This window comes from Bufo bufo, chromosome 4 (genome assembly GCF_905171765.1).
Source record: "Bufo bufo chromosome 4, aBufBuf1.1, whole genome shotgun sequence".
NCBI lineage: Eukaryota > Metazoa > Chordata > Amphibia > Anura > Bufonidae > Bufo > Bufo bufo.
Genome location: NC_053392.1, coordinates 179005388 through 179024143, shown reverse-complemented (window position 1 = coordinate 179024143; position 18756 = coordinate 179005388). Strand labels below are relative to the sequence as shown.

General features: G+C 45.0%; 1 protein-coding gene across 1 annotated transcript in view; it reads right to left on the bottom strand.

The window, feature by feature from the left end:
* Window positions 1-18756, bottom strand: part of LOC120999089 (filament-like plant protein 3) — a 249859-nt gene that overhangs the window by 72991 nt on the left and 158112 nt on the right. The gene's annotated exons all lie outside the window — the stretch shown is intronic.

Here is an 18756-nt window from a genome sequence, read left to right as displayed (position 1 = left end):
TCATTTTTTGCGGGATGAGGTGACGGTTTTATTGGTACCATTTTGTGGGACATACGCGTTTTTGATCATTTGGTGTTGCACCTTTTGTGATGTAAGGTGACAAAAATTGCTTGTTTTGACACCGTTTTTTTTTTTTTTTTTTTTTTCACGGTGTTCACCTGAGGGGTTAGGTCATGTGATATTTTTGTAGAGCTGGTTTTTACGGACGCGGCAATACCAAATATGTGTATTTTATTTTATTTTTTCTATTTTTAACATTTTTTTTTTATTTCTTACTTGGAGAATTTTTTTTTTTACATGTGAAACCGTTTGTCTATTTTATTTTTTCAACCCTTTATTTTATTTTTTTTTATTTTACACTTTTCGTCCCCCATAAGGTCATACAAGACCTCTGGGGGACATTTACTTCACTTTTTCTTTTTTTTTCACTGTTGATTTTTCCTGTAACTGGGGCTTACATAGTAGCCCCAGTTACAGGAGAAATACACCCCCCCCCAGAGAGGCTGTACAGCATAATTCTGCGCTGTACAGCCTCAGAGCAGGGCTGATCGAGGTCTGTGAAAGACCTCACACAGCCCCTGCACTCTCCGCTTGGTGAGCGCTGTGTATGCAGCGATCTAGAAGGCAGGGACACCTGGGCACTGTCCCTGCCTTCTCTCTGGGTTGCCCTGCTGTCACTGACAGTGGGCAACCCGATCAGCAGCTGCACGATTAGCGTGCGGCTGCACTTTCTGAACGGACGTTCTGGAACGTCTGTTCAGAAATAGAGAACCACCTCCCGGACGTTTATATCCTATGGGCGGACGGGAGGTGGTTAAAAAAGAAGAGTGGCTCAAAATTCTAGTTGAGAGGAATAAGAAGCTTGTTGATGGTTATAGAAAGCGATTGATTTCAGTTATTTCTTCCAAATGGTGTGCAAATTTGTCCAGCCCATTTTTGGAGTTTTGCATGAAATTTTATCATTTTTGGCTTTTTTTCTCTTTTTTTGTGTTGTTCAAATTAACACAAAGAAGAATAAACATGTGTATAACAAAACATGTATAATTGCAATAATTTTCTGGGAGAGATTTTTTGGAGAATTTCACAGGGAAACTGCTATACTAGTGAAGTCATGGTGGCTATCTGAACCATTCGTCAGTAGTAAAGATTATTTAATCAGAAAATAACCATTAGATGCATAACTATACGAGGCTTAAGTCTGCAAGGGTCATGTCACAAATAAGAAGCAATGGCTTTTAGGATTAGCTCAGCTGAACGTAATGATACCGTTCACTGCTATCCGTTGAATCATTATGGAAAGTGCTTTAAATCCATATGTAAATGAGCAGTTCAAGGAGTTTTCTGAGATATTGATACTGATGATCTATCTATCAGCATTAGATAGGTGGGGGTCAGACACACGGGACCCCCGCTGATCAGCTGTTTGAGAAACCAGTGGCGATCCTGTGAGCCCCGTGGCCTCCTAGGTGCTTACCAAGCACAGAGCTTGGTATTGTGCTCAGCCCCATAGAAGTGAATAAGGCTGAGAGCGATACCAAGCACAGCCACTATACAATGTATCATGCTCTGCTTGGTAAGCTGCGAAAAGGCAATGGTGCTCACAGGAGCACCGGTGGCTTCTCATACAGCTGATTGGCAGGGGTCCTGGGTGTCTGACCCCCCCGATCAGATACAGATGACTAGTGTTGAGCGAACTTCTGTTTTAAGTTCGGTGTCTAAAGTTCAGCTTCCGGTTAGCGGAGGATCCCGATATGGATTCCGAATTCTGTTGTGGTCCGTGGTAGCGGAATCAATAATCGGCCATTATTGATTCCGCTACCACGGACCACAACGGAATTCGGAATCCATATCGGGATTCTCTGCTAACCGGAAGCCGAACTTTAGACGCCGAACTTAAAACAGAAGTTCGCTCAACACTACTGATGACCTATCCTGAGGATAGGTCATCAGTATCAAAATCTCATAAAACCCCTTTAAGTGCATGGAGAGCAGGCCCAAGACATTCTGTGCACCTTTACTCCTCCTGCTTCCTCTGCCAGCCCCTCCCTCTCCTTCTAGGGAAGATGACTATGTAGAAACCAGAACTTGTCAATGACGGAAGGGCTTTCAAAGGGAGCGTGAGAAACAACGATGCCTTGGACCTGCCCTTGGTGCACTTAAATACTAATTTGCATATAGATTAAATGCAAGAGATCACGAAGTGAAAAGTATCATTACATTCAGCTGAACTAGTCCTACAAGGCATTGTGCCTGGTTTATCAGTGAATGTCATGGGGGCAGACCCACTTTATTGCAATAACTCAGTATGCGATGCAGATGTCTTCTTCTTCTAATCCTTACTGCAGTAGGGCTTCTACTTATCCTTTCTCTCCACACATCATAAAAATTGACTAATTTAATGGTTTCAGGATACTCATATGACTGAACCAGTGAAGAATGCAAGAATTTCTCTTCATAGTTACCTTATGTACCCCCTGTACATATCATATGTTATCTACACATATTATGGACATTCAGAAATCACAATATCTTTCTTCCTCCTAGAAATATTTATACAGTACGCTGTATACATGGCTGCTTCTGGGCAGATATATTCTGTGTTGTCTGCCAAGTATTGGAGAAATATTGCTGGAAGCCATTGTTTTTAATAAATGATTACAGATATATGAATGCAGTGTAGTGTTAGTCATAGGGACCATATATCCTTAGAACAATTGTAAAGTCAAGAAGGAATTTGGGTGGAAAATTAATTAAGTCACCGACGTTCTTTAGTGGGAAAATACATTAAAAAGGCATTGTTCTTGAAACACCGATCAACATTACATTCACATCAGTCACATGCCCTGGAATACACACAAAATACCTTTAGGGGGAAAAAAATTATGTGATAAGAAACACGTGCAAATATTTAGATAATGAAATTCTCATCCAAGGGGCTTTTCTCATAAGAAAGATTATAGACAAATGATTACAGTGTGGAAAGCCTACATGAGATGACGGCCTTTCTGTACATGAAAGCATCTGCTGAAAAGATATCATTTGAAAGTCATCTGTTTTTCAGCACAATGTGCGAGCAGATCAGTAACTCAAAAGCTTTCTTGAAAATGTGGAACAGAATGCTTGTCATGTTTTGTAATGCCAGAATGGCCCCACATAAGGACAGAGTGGTCCATAACCAGGACAGTGATTGTCTGGGTTCCAACATTAAAACATACTCCTATTTCAGACACTGCAATCATCACCCTACAGTAAGAGTGGATTCTGCTGAAATCAACATTTTATTATGAGACAGTTACTTAATAGTCATCATATGCAGGCAACCACACGTCTTCCGAGGCTGTGATTTTGGCTTAGCCTCAAAAGCAACTTTGTCATGCAACCTTTTTCTTAGCATAAGACTGAAATATAGCTGCCTTACTGCCCACTAGAGAGGGCCTGACAGGCTTCCACACACACCTGTAGATGGATACCACCATAGCAGTATGGACTCTGCGGTGGACATTTATTATTAATTATACACCACTTTTTGGCATATAAAAAATCGGTGAATTTTTGCAGTTTGCGCAATTTTTCCTGAGTGCCAAGGAAAAGGGGCATGGTGTGGGCCAGGAAGAGGGCAGGCCCGTCTCATTTATCATTTTCCACGTTAGTTTTTGGCATGGAAAATGATTTAAAGGGGTTGTCCCAAGAAAAATATTGTACAGTTTTCAAACCAGCACCTGCATCTGACTACTTTTGTAATTGCATGTAAAAAAAATTTTGCATAACCACTGAGTTATTCAATAAAATGTATCTGTATAGCGCCACCTGCTGTTTGTTCTTTTTTCTTTGTCCAGCTAACTGAGAAGGCCGCACATGCTCAGTTTCATCCTTCAACTGCCTCCTGAGCTGTGATAGGGAGAGCTGAGACAGATTGTCTGGAAGGAAAGCTTCCCTCCCAACAATCGGTTGGCACATCGTCCCGTGTAAAGAGACTTTTTTAATGGGCCTGCACTGTAGTTGCCTGTAAAGAGGGTAGCTAGGGCATCAGTGTATTACAGGATAAACCAATGAAAGGGATGCAACACTAAATAATAGCTTCAGTGCTACAGCCCCTTCTCAAGATCATTCCAGAAGGCGGCCCCCCAACTGTTCATAAAGTGATGGTATATCACCTTTACATGTTATAATAATTGTTACAAATAGAAACATATTTTTTTTAGTAGCAATTAATACCTAGTCTAAATGCACAAAAAGATTAACTCCTTAGTGACCACCAATATGCCTTTTTACGGCAGTCACTAAGGGGCCTTAGGCTAGGCCACCATTTCTGCAGTCTAATCTTAGTGCCACATGGTTCTACTGTGCAGGAAAGATCAGGGGCTCAGCATTCTTATGACTGCTGGGCTCCTGCTCTAATGGGATCAGCAAAATCACCATTCTGGGCCGCTGAATCCCTTAGATGTTCATCCATTGGCATCTTCCCAAATGGAATCGTGGGGTGCCCATGCCTTTATATGGCAGCTGGGGTCTAATAAAAGCCCCTTGGTCTGCCTCCTGTGTAGGCATATTAGGACATGTCAGAGTTGTGACATAATACATTGCCTTTCATTTTCCTACTAACAGCATAATACAATGTACTACATAAGTAGTACAGTGTATTACGGAAGCGATCAAAGGATTGCATATCAAGTTCCAATAAGTGGTCCAAATAAGGATTAAATGAAGTTTTGGTAAAAAAGAAACTCCCATGTTAAAAAAATCTTTTTTTTCCCATACAAATGTGTTTCAATGAAAAAAAATAAAAAAATTAAAATCCTTCCACATATTAGGTATTGCTACATCAGTAACAACCCGAACCTGAATTATTGTAGCATAATTTATCACAGATGGTGAACACCATAAAAAAAGAAAAAATAATACCAGAATTGCTGTTTTCTTTTATATACAAATAGTTTTTTTTTCTGCAAAACTAGTAAAAAGTTAAAAATATATATACACACTGCTCAAAAAAGAAAGGGAACACAAAAATAACACATCCTAGATCTGAATTAATTAAATATTCTTCTGAAATACTTTGTTCTTTACATAGTTGAATGTGCTGACAACAAAATCACACAAAAATAAAAAAATGGAAATCAAATTTTTCAACCCATGGAGGTCTGGATTTGGAGTCACACTCAAAATTAAAGTGGAAAAACACACTACAGGCTGATCCAACTTTGATGTAATGTCCTTAAAACAAGTCAAAATGAGGCTCAGTAGTGTGTGTGGCCTCCACGTGCCTGTATGACCTCCCTACAACGCCTGTGCATGCTCCTTATGAGGTGGCGGATGGTCTCCTGAGGGATCTCCTCCCAGACCTGGACTAAAGCATCTGCCAACTCCTGGACAGTCTGTGGTGCAACGTGACATTGGTGGATAGAGCGAGACATGATGTCCCAGATGTGCTCAATTGGATTCAGGTCTGGGGAACGGGCGGGCCAGTCCATAGCATCAATGCCTTCGTCTTGCAGGAACTGCTGACACACTCCAGCCACATGAAGTCTAGCATTGTCTTGCATTAGGAGGAACCCAGGGCCAACCGCACCAGCATATGGTCTCACAAGGGGTCTGAGGATCTCATCTCGGTACCTAATGGCAGTCAGGCTACCTCTGGCGAGCACATGGAGGGCTGTGCGGCCCTCCAAAGAAATGCCACCCCACACCATTACTGACCCAATTCCAAACCGGTCATGCTGGAGGATGTTGCAGGCAGCAGAACGTTCTCCACGCCGTCTCAAGACTCTGTCACGTCTGTCACATGTGCTCAGTGTGAACCTGCTTTCATATGTGAAGAGCACAGGGCGCCAGTGGCGAATTTGCCAATCTTGGTGTTCTCTGGCAAATGCCAAACGTCCTGCACGGTGTTGGGCTGTAAGCACAACCCCCACCTGTGGACGTCGGGCCCTCATATCACCCTCATGGAGTCTGTTTCTGACCGTTTGAGCAGACACATGCACATTTGTGGCCTGCTGGAGGTCATTTTGCAGGGCTCTGGCAGTGCTCCTCCTGTTCCTCCTTGCACAAAGGCGGAGGTAGCGGTCCTGCTGCTGGGTTGTTGCCCTCCTACCGCCTCCTCCACATCTCCTGATGTACTGGCCTGTCTCCTGGTAGCGCCTCCATGCTCTGGACACTACGCTGACAGACACAGCAAACCTTCTTGCCACAGCTCGCATTGATGTGCCATCCTGGATAAGCTGCACTACCTGAGCCACTTGTGTGGGTTGTAGACTCCGTCTCATGCTACCACTAGAGTGAAAGCACCGCCAGCATTCAAAAGTGACCAAAACATCAGCCAGGAAGCATAGGAACTGAGAAGCGGTCTGTGGTCACCACCTGCAGAACCACTCCTTTATTGGGGGTGTCTTGCTAATTGCCTATAATTTCCACCTGTTGTCTATCCCATTTGCACAACAGCATGTGAAATTGATTGTCACTCAGTGTTGCTTCCTAAGTGGACAGTTTGATTTCACAGAAGTGTGATTGACTTGGAGTTACATTGTGTTGTTTAAGTGTTCCCTTTATTTTTTTGAGCAGTGTATATATACTGTATATATATTTGGTATTGCTGTAATTGTACTGACAGACAATAAATGTATCATCTTATTATGCTGAAAAGTGAATGCCACAACATTTAATATGTAAAAAGGACAATGGTGAAATAGCTGTTTTTGCCACGGTGGGGAGTGGGGGAAACCCCCCACCGTACAATGTCAGAGAAATAAAGGGGAAGCAGCTAGGCCAGGATACCGGAATCAGGTCACCTCCTAAAGAGTCCCTAATCCTCGCCCTAAGTACTTACCGTATGAGCGGACCTGGATGGTAGGACAGCTCATACCCAGGATACCTAGGACCCTGAGTCGCCCTGAAAATCCCTCACATAGAAGCAGGGGAGAGACGACCTGTTCTTCCACGTCTCTGATGAACAGGAGTCTCAACCGCCCTAGTTGCAGAGAAATGCCAAGTGGAACAGCAGGTAAGTTTCCAGTAGAGGGGATAATCACTGAACCTAGAACCCAGGTAGGCATGGTAACTTACCCCTGGCAGCTGCTGGACGGCACAACAGAAGACCACACCAAGGTAAACTGGAACCCATAAAAACATACCGCAATCCAAACACCAAACAGATGCAGTATGTACTGACACACAGGAACCAGCACTCCAGCAACAGCTCACAGACTTGACATTTGGTTCACCCCTCCAGGAAACCATGAGACCCCCTTCCGGAGGCCACGACAGACAAACAGGGGAACATCTAGCAATACACCAAACACTGACCAGACACAGAACAACAACTAGATGAACAACCACCCCAGAACATATACCCACACCAAACATAACCACAGGTAAGGTAGGGAAAATGGAGGAGACATAAGGAAGACATCGATGTCCCACTAGGTGGCCCTCACACTGGAAGATAGAAAATCTAGACAAGGAGCATAACTCCAGCACACACCAAGGCTGGAATACAACTGACTCCTAGCCGAAGGCCACAGGTATAAGAGGCACCTAGTGAACTCACACAATCAGGAGGTTAACCCTTACAGCGCCAGACAGGGTAAGACTACAACTTAAGGGGAAGTGCACACACCAGCCACCACGTTGCCACCGGCAACAGCATGCGTGGCAACCATGTCACGGCGCACACAGCCAAAGCCGAGACACTGCCACCACATGCCATAACAGCAACACGTAGCCATCGGCAACCGCAAGCATGGCACAAGTGTCACGGCGCACACAGCAAAGGCCGTGACACTCCCACCCCTCAAAGCCCCCCAACTGAAAAAGAGGAAACTAAATGGAACACCTAAAAAACAACAGGGCGGGGGGTGGGGGAAATTAACAGGATCAGCGTCAGTGCAAGAAAGTCTCTAAAAGAATGCTGCCATCCCCCGAAACCACCTAGAAACCAGGCAGCCAGCCACCATACAGCTCAGAGAGACCGCACTGAACACTGAGTCCACCTCAGACCCAGTTCACACAAGGTCGCTGCCATCAAGCATTCCCAACCAGTACACCACAGGAATGCAGCCAGCACACAACACAAGTGACAAAACTACTGAAAAATGGACGAGTAGAAACGCAAACACAAGTGACGGTTCACACCTACTGCAACCAACAGTCACAGGGAACCGCCCTGTTAACAGCGTCTCACCTTTCACCCTCCCTCCGGAGGATAAGCATGTGCGCCAGAAAAATGGCAGGCGACACATGCTGGGCCCTCTTCCGAAGGCACAACTAACAGGGTACGACTTGCATACAAGCTGGACATAAAACGCCAACTTACCAGACATGTAACAACAACAAGATGAGACACCAAACCCTGAACATATACCCACACCAAACATAACCACAGGTAAGGTAGGGAAAATGGAGGAGACATGCTGGAGACATCGATGTCCCACTAGGTGGCCCTCACACTGGAAGATAGAAAATCTAGACAAGGAGCATAACTCCAGCACACACCAAGGCTGGAGTATAAATGACTCCTGGCCAAAGGCCACAGGTATAAGAAACACCTAGTGACCACACCCAATCAGGGGGTTAACCCTTACAGCACCAGACAGGTGAAGGCTACAACTTAAGGGGAAGTGCACACACCAGCCACCACGTTGCCACCGGCAACAGCATGCGTGGCAACCATGTCACGGCGCACACAGCCAAAGCCGAGACACTGCCACCACATGCCAGGCACCTGTTATCATCTAGGCGGCCAGTATCTGGGACATCACTACCATTTCTCTACTTGTCCCCTGAGGAACCTTCGCTACCTGTTGGGGAAACGCGTCGGGATGTTATTCAATATCTATTTGGTCTTTTTTTTAGGGACATACAGGGCACATTAGGGTGAGCCGCTAGGTAGGGAGACCCCTAGGGATACTGAGGGATATACCTTCCCAGACCTTCACTCAGCTGGCTTCAACTATACCACCTCTGCATCTTTTTAGTTATTACCGGCATCAAGATGAAAAGGAATTTCTTATCATCGACTATTGACATCTTTCTACCCGTGATCACCACTAATCCAAACCTGGGTACCGTGAGTAAATTAGCACATGGCTGCCAAACAGTTATATCTATTCTGCTAAGTATGTTTAGCCGTCTGTTACTATAGGTTATCAATTCCTAACTTCAGGTATCTGTTTTTTTTGTTACTGGTGCCCTGACCCCCCCTATCCACCCAGATGGGTCTCTATGTATCCAGCTATCATTGTTAGAGATACCTTTGGATTGATCACTAAATCACACTTATCTAGGTGGATTTTTCTTTATATCTGCACACATATATGCACTAATTGTTTTGAGGGAATATCTTTTTTCTTATCGTATTTAATAAAAGGGTAATTTACTTCTGTGACCTTCCACATGCCATAACAGCAACACGTAGCCATCGGCAACCGCAAGCATGGCACAAGTGTCACGGCGCACACAGCAAAGGCCGCGACAGTTTTATTCTATTCCCCCAGAAAGATTTAATAAAAGTTCATCAAAGCGCATTGTGTATCCAAAATGTGCTATTATAGACTACAACTTGTCCTGCAAAAAACAAGCTACATCAATGGGAAAATAAAAAAGTTATAGCTCTTGACTGTGACAATGAATTATTGCTTGGTCAATAATACTAAAAGCAGACAGGTCACACTAAGGGGTTAACGGAACACACTAATAACTATAAATGGCCAAAACTGATCATGTATGAATACATCCAAACCATCACTACAGCTATAAATGGTCAAACCATCACTACAGCTAGCGGTATTGGTAAATGTAGAGGTTGCCACCGATCACCCAATGAATGAGCAAACGTTTGTTCATAGGGTGAAAGCATTGTGGATAGGAACACCTGAATCATTGTTTCTGGGCTGCTCAGAGACAATGATTATCTATGGGGAAGCAATGATCACAGCAGTGATCGCTCTGCCCCATGCAGAGGACATGATTGCTGCACGTAAATGCAGCTCTCAGCTCCTCTGATGAGCAAGCAATTATCAGGAACAGACAGATCATTATTGAATCCTGAATTTTGCCTGCTGAGTGGGCACATGTTAAAGTGCCTTAAGACTGCATCAGATTTCTTCCACCACATGTATTATACTATAACTTGCTACAGCTTTGCGGTGCAGAATACATAAGACAATCTGCGGCACGTGAATTCACCTGGCTGAATTAATTCTCTGTGGATTTGCAGAAAGTTAGAGTACTATGCATGTGGATGGGTTTTTTAAAACCCCTCCCACATGTAGGGGGAAAATCTGCACAGAAAAACAAGACTGCTGGGGGTTTCAAATCCTCAGCTCATCAATTTTCATCACGGATTTTACCCTTCAATGAAAATGAAAATTCTGCCTTGTAAGGACCCAGTCTTAAAGAGGCTGACCCAAAATATAAACTTGTCAATAGGATAAGGGAAAAAGTATCAGGTGCGATACTGACCTCTGATACCTCCGCCAAGTTCGAAAACAGGGGTCCCAAATTGCACATATTAATAGAATGGTAGACAAGTATATGCACGCTTCATTTATTCTCTATGGGACTGCTTGACATATCAGTGCTGATCCCTGTTCTCGGTTTGACTCCCACCAATCAGATATTTATGCCCTATGCTTTTTGAGATGCCTTATTCAGTTCCTTCAGAAATGATGTCAAGAACAGTGCAGCATGTCGGGACTCTAATGGACAATAGATCTGGCATTGTGTCATGGCTCCATCAGATGAGAATGCTAGTGGCTTACTGTGTAGTGAGGCCCCCTCACCCTCCCAGGCAGCTCTGCAAGTGGTGGCAACTAGAGATGGCCTTGCGGTTCGCCCCGTGTTCGTTTCGCGGTGAACTTTGCTCGTTCGCGATTCGCCAAACATGCGAACATATGGCAATGTTTGCATGCGCCATATTCTTTTGCATTGCGCTGAACTTTGACCCATGACACATCCATCAGGTGGGACAGGACAGCCAATTGAGACGTTTCAGCACATGGACACACCCCCACCCTATAATAGAACCCGATCTGACAGTCATTTTACATTCTGTGTTTTGCCAGTGTAGGGAGAGGTTGCTTGGTGGAGCAGGGACAGACTGTTAGGGACACCAAACACTAGCTAATAGGGCCACAAAAGTCCTTTTAAGGACTTGTATAGGTGTGCTATCGATAGGTGTGATATACTGAGGGGTGTGACATACTTATAATATACTTTCTAACATATAAAGTATATTATAGTGCATTTGTATTGTGCAGCAGTTGTGTGCGGTTCTGCTGCGATACCGCAGGTATATAGAGGGACAAGCGTTATTGGAACAAATGATTGAGGGGTCCGATATACCTGCTTCCACAAAATACTGATTAAGGGGTTTGATATACCTGCTTCCACAAAATAATGATTGAGGGGTGCGATATACCTGCTTCCTCCAAATATTGATTCAGGGGTTCTATATACCTGTTTCCACAAAATACTGATTCAGGGGTGCGATATACCTGCTTCTATAAAATACTAGGGGTTCTATATACCTGCTTCCACAAAATACTGATTGAGGGGTTCTATATACCTGCTTCCACAAAATACTGATTGAGGGGTTTGATATGCCTGCTTACATAAAATACTGATTGAGGGGTGTGATATACCTGCTTCCACCAAATATATTGATTCAGGTGTTCTATATACCTGTTTCCACAAAATACTGATTGAGGGGCGGGATACACAGGCTTCCACAAAATACTTATTGAGGGGTGCAATATACATGCTTCCACAAAATACTGATTGAGGGGTTTGATATGCCTGCTTACACAAAATACTGATTGAGTGGTGCGATATACCTGCTTCTACAAAATACTGATTAAGGAGTTCTATATATCTGCTTCCACAAAATACTGATTGAGGTGTGCGATATACCTGCTTCCACCAAATATTGATTAAGGCCTGCGATACCCCGGCTTCTACTAAATACTGATTGAGGGGTTTGATATTCTGCTTACACAAAATAATGATTGAGGGGTGCGATATACCTGCTTCCACCAAATATTGATTTAAGTGTTCTATATACTTGTTTCCACAAAATAATGATTAAGGGGTGTGATATACCTGCTTCCACAAAATACTGATTGAGGGGTGCGATTTATCGGCTTTCACCAAATACTGATTTTGTCTTGCGATATATCTGCCTCCACAAATACTGATCTTCTCTAGGGACTTTGGCACAGGGTCATTTTGAAAATGACAGGCAGAGGAAGAGGCAGGCCGTTCTACATGGGTGGTAGGGGTCGGGCAGGTGCACCAGGCCGGAGTCTAAGTGGAAAGTTGGAGAAGGTGAGCGCAATTACGTCAAAGGACGCACCAGAGTTGGGTGAGTGGCTCACTCAGCCTTCTGCTTCTGCACCCTCCTCATCCTGCGTATCTGCACCCTCCTCACTCTCTGTTGTGTGCACCCCCAAAGACACCACCACCACCATAGCCCCTCCTCTCGAGTCAGAGGAATTATTTTCCCATCCATTCCCAGACATTACCGATGCACAGCCATTCTTGGCATTGGATGAGGAAGAGGAGGTAGCAACGGCCGCCACCCAGCATTCTGAAGACAGTACCCGGATCAGCCCAAGGAGGGTGGTCGCCGCTGTTGCTGCCTACTCCGAGATCTCTAATGTCAGTGGTGGTGAAGGTGACAATGATGACGTGTCGATGGACGTCACGTGGGGGCCCACAAGAAAGGAAGAAGAGGGGAGTTCAGAGGGGGAGACAGAGCAGCAGCTCCCATTTGTCCTCCGCTCCACTGTGCCGTCGTCGTGTTCATTTGGCAGAAGGCATGCTTCCGTGGCCCAAATGTTTGAGCGTAAAAAGGTGATGACACCGGATAACCCTCTTGCCCAACGGCTGACCGCTGGCTTGTCAGAACTGCTAGCCTGCAAACTACTGCCATATAAACTGGTGGACTCGGAGACCTTTAGAAAATTTGTAGCCATTGGCACACCGCAATGGAAGGTCCCCGGAAGGAAATATTTCTCCCAGAAGGGCATCCTAGAGCTATATAGCCACGTTCAGTGGCAATTGACAATATACATCTGACTACAGACACATGATCTAGTAAACACGGGCAGGGAAGGTACATAACTTTTATTGCCCACTGGGTGAACCTTCTGATGGCCGTCAAGCATGTAACCCTTGGCACCCGTGTGAATTTGGTGTTACCACCACGGATTGCATGCAGGCCTGCCTCTTCTTCTCCTCTTCCTACTCCATCCTCCGTCTCCTCCTCGGCTAACTCCTCCTTTTCCACTGCTACCGCCTCTTCCACTGCAGCCCCCAAGCTCGCCAGAACCTATTTAACGTGCCAGGTGAGACGTTGCCAAGCTGTGCTGCGGCTGTTGTGCCTGGAAGCCAAGAGCCACACCGGTCCTGCGCTGCTTTCAGCTCTGCGGTCACAGGCCGATCAGTGGCTAACCCCGCTCAATTTGACAGTTGGTAAAGTGGTGTGCGACAACGGTGGCAATCTGCTGAGCGTGCTGAAACAGGGCAAAATGACACACGTACCGTGCATAGCACACGTCCTGAACTTAGTAGTGCAGCAATTTGTTGCCAAATACCCCGGGGTCCCGGACGTCTTGCGGCAGGCCAGGAAAATCTCTAGCCATTTTAGAAGATCTTACACGGCCATGGCTCGCCTTGCTGACGTTCAGCGGCGACACCAACTGCCCGTCAGACGTCTGATTTGTGACAGCCCAACTCGCTGGAACTCCACCTTGTATATGCTTGGTAGGCTGCTCCAACAGCAACGTGCTGTTAACGACATGTACTTGTACGAACTCTACAGCAGGACAGGTTCTGGAGAGCTTGGTTTCTTTTCACTGCACCAGTGGCTCCTCATGTGCGACGAATGCAGACTTCTTGATCAAGCCGTCGAGGAGTAGAGGCTGGAAGATGAGGAAGTCGCAATGCAGAATTAATTCCTAGGGGGGGCTACTCCAACTGAGACAAGTCAGCAGGATTCTGAGGAGAGGATGGTGGCTGGGGGGAGGAGGAGCAAGAAGAGAAGGCTTTAAAGGGGATCCCTGGTGTTGTCCGTGGCTGGGGATAGGAGACCGAGGACGACATTCTCCTGGACGATGAGCAAGAGCCAGGGCGCTTCACCGCTTCCAATTTAGTGCGAATGGGGGCCTTCATGCTCCAGTGTTTGAAAAGGGACCGTCGTATAAAAAGCATAAAGGGCAAGGACCAGTACTGGGTGGCAACGTACTTAGACCCCCGGTACAAACACAAAATGGTGGACATGTTACGAGCATCACACAGGGCTGTCAGAATGCAGCATTTCCAGGCCTTGCTGCAAAAATGCTGCATTCTTCTGTTGCGGGCGCTGGCAGAGGAATTTCCACTCACAGTGAAACAGGTGCGGGTACCAATCCTACCGCGCCTGCAAGAAGAGGGCGGTTTGAAGATGTGTTGGTCACTTCGGATATGAGATCATTCTTGCAGCCAAACAGATCGACAGCCGCCCTCTGGATCCAGCCTCAGGGAACGCCTAGACCGACAGGTGTCCGACTACATCGGATTAATGGCCGATGTGGACGCTCTGAGAAGCGAGGAACCCCTGGACTACTAGGTGTGCAGGCTTACCTGTGGCCAGAGCTGGCACAATTTGCCATGGAACTCTTGGCTTGCCCTTCGTCGAGTGTCCTGTACGAAAGGCCGTTCAGCGCAGCAGGGGGGATCATGACCGATAAGCGCACTCGCCTAGCTCACGACAGTGTGGACTACCTCACATTTCCTAAAATGAATGAGGCATGGCTCTCAGAGGAATTCAACACCTGTGACGACCTATGAATTGAATTTCCTCATGCCAGCCCACACATATCCGCCATGACCCAGAACAAAGAATGGTCCTTGTCTTATGTATATACAGCAGCATAAAAGGCCTTTTCTGTCAGGTGAATGCCTAATTTTTGGGGCCTGTACGGGCCTACAGTAAAATTTTTAGCCAGTGACCGCCTATTGTACCTCCAGCCACATCATCACAAGTTCTTTTCTGTCAGGTGAATGCCTAATTTTTGGGGCCTGTACTGGCCTACAGTAAAATTGTTATCCACTGACCGTCTAATATACCTCCAGCCACATAATCAATTGTTCTTTTTTGTCAGGTGAATGCATAATTTTTGGGGCCTGTACTCCACTGGCCTGCAGTAAAATTGTTATCTACTGACCAGGGCCGGTACAAGGCAGGGGCCGAAGGAGCGGGTGCCCTGGGCGCTACCATTTGCGGACAGGAGGGGGGCGCAGGTGAAGTGCCAGCAGCAGTGGCGTCGCCAGGGGGGGGCCAGAGGGGGCCACGGCGGCGGCCCCCCCTACATCATGCTGTGCCCCCCCAACTAAAATGACCCCCCCCCCCAAGTGAGCAGCCGCCGCCGGGCACAGGGAGATGAGCGCTTCCATTGCGCTCATCTCCATTGTAAACTGTCTGTGCCAGCGGAGGTGCAGGGGAGGGAAAGGCGTGTCCCTTCCCTTTCCTCTGATAGGCTGCAGGCAGGCACCGAAGTGGAGGAGAGGCCCCGCCCCCTAATTACTCCTGTTTACCTTTCTAAAGCTAAAGGACCTTTGATGATGTCATCACAGGTCCTGTAAGGGAACTGCACAGTGTAAAGTGTAGTTCCCAGGTTAGAACAGTGCATCTGCCAGGACCTGTGATGACATCATCTTCAACATCACAGGTCCTGCAGAATCTAGCAAAGGAACTGCACCAAAAATGGTGTAGTTCCTAGGTTTCAAAGGTACATCTGCCAGGACCTGTGATGACATCATCACAGGTCCTTCAACCCCTAACAGCAAGTATTAAAAGTTCACAAGCAGCTCTGTATTGATCCATACAGACTGGAATGGAGAGGTAAGAGGAGGTCCTCCACTTTTCATCATTTACCCCCCCCCCTCCATGCCCTGTTTTTACTCATTGCTCACTCATGTATACTACTTCAGACAGTTACCACTACCTCATGTACCTCACAGTGACTATAATGCATAACTGACCACATATTTCTATAAACACTGCATCTACAGTATTATACCTTCTATGTGTCACATCAATACACTGCTCTGTATATATATATATATATATATATACACACACATACATGCACACACACTGCATATATTACACAGTATTATACATGCAATATGTACAGATATATAGTATATACCGCAGTGCACTGATATGTGAGGTATGAGGTATAATAGATGCTGTGTGTACAGATATCAGTACACTTCTGTATATACTATATATGTGAGGTACGAGGTATAATAGATGCAGTGTGTACAGATATATAGTATATACAGCAGTGTACTGATATGTGAGGTACGAGGTGTCAATACACTGCTGTATTTACTATATACCTGTACACACTGCATCTATTATACCTCGTACCTCACATATTACACTACTGTATATACTGTATACACTGCATATATTATACCCCGTACCTCACATATCAGTACACTGCTGTATATACTATATACCTGTACACACTGCATCTATTATACCCTGTACCTCACATATCAGAACACTAGGGAATATATTATATACCTGTACACACTGCATCTATTATACCGTGTACCTCACATAACTGTACACTGCTGTATATAATATACATCTGCATCTATTATACCTCTTTTGTGTGCCAGGGCTGTTTTGTAATCCCATTCCGGCCCTGATGGCATAAATTATAAAACGCAGCAGCAAGAATAGTTCATGGAACAAAGGGAGGGGCTATAAAAGGGGAATGGGGGCCCAATTTAGATTCCTGCTATGGGGCCCAGTGATTTTTATGTACGCCCCTGGCTGCAGGCACTAGGCCGGCAGCCTATCAGAGGCCGGCGCAATGACGTCATCGTGCCGCCTGAGCCTTACATTACAGCGTGGGACACAGGAAGAGGCTGCATCGCATCGCTGACACTTAGGTAAGTATAAGTGTTTTTTTTTTACAATAGTGTTACTGGCACATTGGGGGGGCTTATTACAAAACTGGCACATGATGATGGGGGGGACTTTATACTGGCACATGATGATGGGGGGGAACTTTATAGTGTCTGTGACTTTCAAAGTCCCACAGTCCTTTGTTCTATTGCTTTAACCACCTCAGCCCCCAGTGCTTAAACACCCTGAAAGACCAGGCCACTTTTTACACTTCTGACCTACACTACTTTCACCGTTTATTGCTCGGTCATGCAACTTACCACCCAAATGAATTTTACCTCCTTTTCTTCTCACTAATAGAGCTTTCATTTGGTGGTATTTCATTGCTGCTGACATTTTTACTTTTTTTGTTATTAATCGAAATTTAACGATTTTTTTGCAAAAAAATGACATTTTTCACTTTCAGTAGTAAAATTTTGCAAAAAAAACGACATCCATATAGAAATTTTGCTCTAAATTTATAGTTCTACATGTCTTTGATAAAAAAAAAATGTTTGGGTAAAAAAAAAATGGTTTGGGTAAAAGTTATAGCGTTTACAAACTATGGTACAAAAATGTGAATTTCCGCTTTTTGAAGCAGCTCTGACTTTCTGAGCACCCCACAAATGACCCCATTTCTGAAAGTACACACCCTAAGGTATTCGCTGATGGGCATAGTGAGTTCATAGAACTTTTTATTTTTTGTCACAAGTTAGCGGAAAATTATGATTTTTTTTTTTTTTTTTTTCTTACAAAGTCAATTCTAGGGGCCCAAATGTGTGGTAAGGAGTTTGAAATCAAATTCTGTAAAAAATGACCTGTGAAATCCGAAAGGTGCTCTTTGGAATATGGGCCCCTTTGCCCACCTAGGCTGCAAAAAAGTGTCACACATCTGGTATCTCCGTACTCAGGAGAAGGTGGGGAATGTGTTTTGGGGTGTCATTTTATATATACCCATGCTGGGTGAGAGAAATATCTTGGCAAAAGACAACTTTTCCCATTTTTTTATACAAAGTTGTCATTTGACCAAGATATTTATCTCACCCAGCATGGGTATATGTAAAAAGACACCCCAAAACACATTCCTCAACTTCTCCTGAGTACGGGGATACCAGATGTGTGACACTTTTTTGCAGCCTAGGTGGGCAAAGGGGCCCATATTCCAAAGAGCACCTTTCGGATTTCACTCCTCATTTTTTCCTGAATTTGATTTCAAACTCCTTACCACACATTTGGGCCCCTAGAATACCAGGGCAGTATAACTACCCCACAAGTGACCCCATTTTGGAAAGAAGACACCCCAAGGTATTCCGTGAGGGGCATGGCGAGTTCCTAGAATTTTTTATTTTTTGTCACAAGTTAGTGGAAAATGATGATTTTTTTTTTTTATTTTTTTTTCATACAAAGTCTCATATTCCACAAACTTGTGACAAAAAATAAAAACTTCCATGAACTCACTATGCCCATCAGCGAATACCTTGGGGTCTCTTCTTTCCAAAATGGGGTCACTTGTGGGGTAGTTATACTGCCCTGGCATTCTAGGGGCCCAAATGTGTGGTAAGTAGGTAAATGACCTGTGAAATCCGAAAGGTGCTCTTTGGAATGTGGGCCCCTTTGCCCACCTAGGCTGCAAAAAAGTGTCACACATCTGGTATCTCTGTATTCAGGAGAAGTTGAGGAATGTGTTTTGGGGTGTCTTTTTACATATACCCATGCTGGGTGAGATAAATATCTTGGTCAAATGCCAACTTTGTATAAAAAAATGGGAAAAGTTGTCTTTTGCCAAGATATTTCTCTCACCCAGCATGGGTATATGT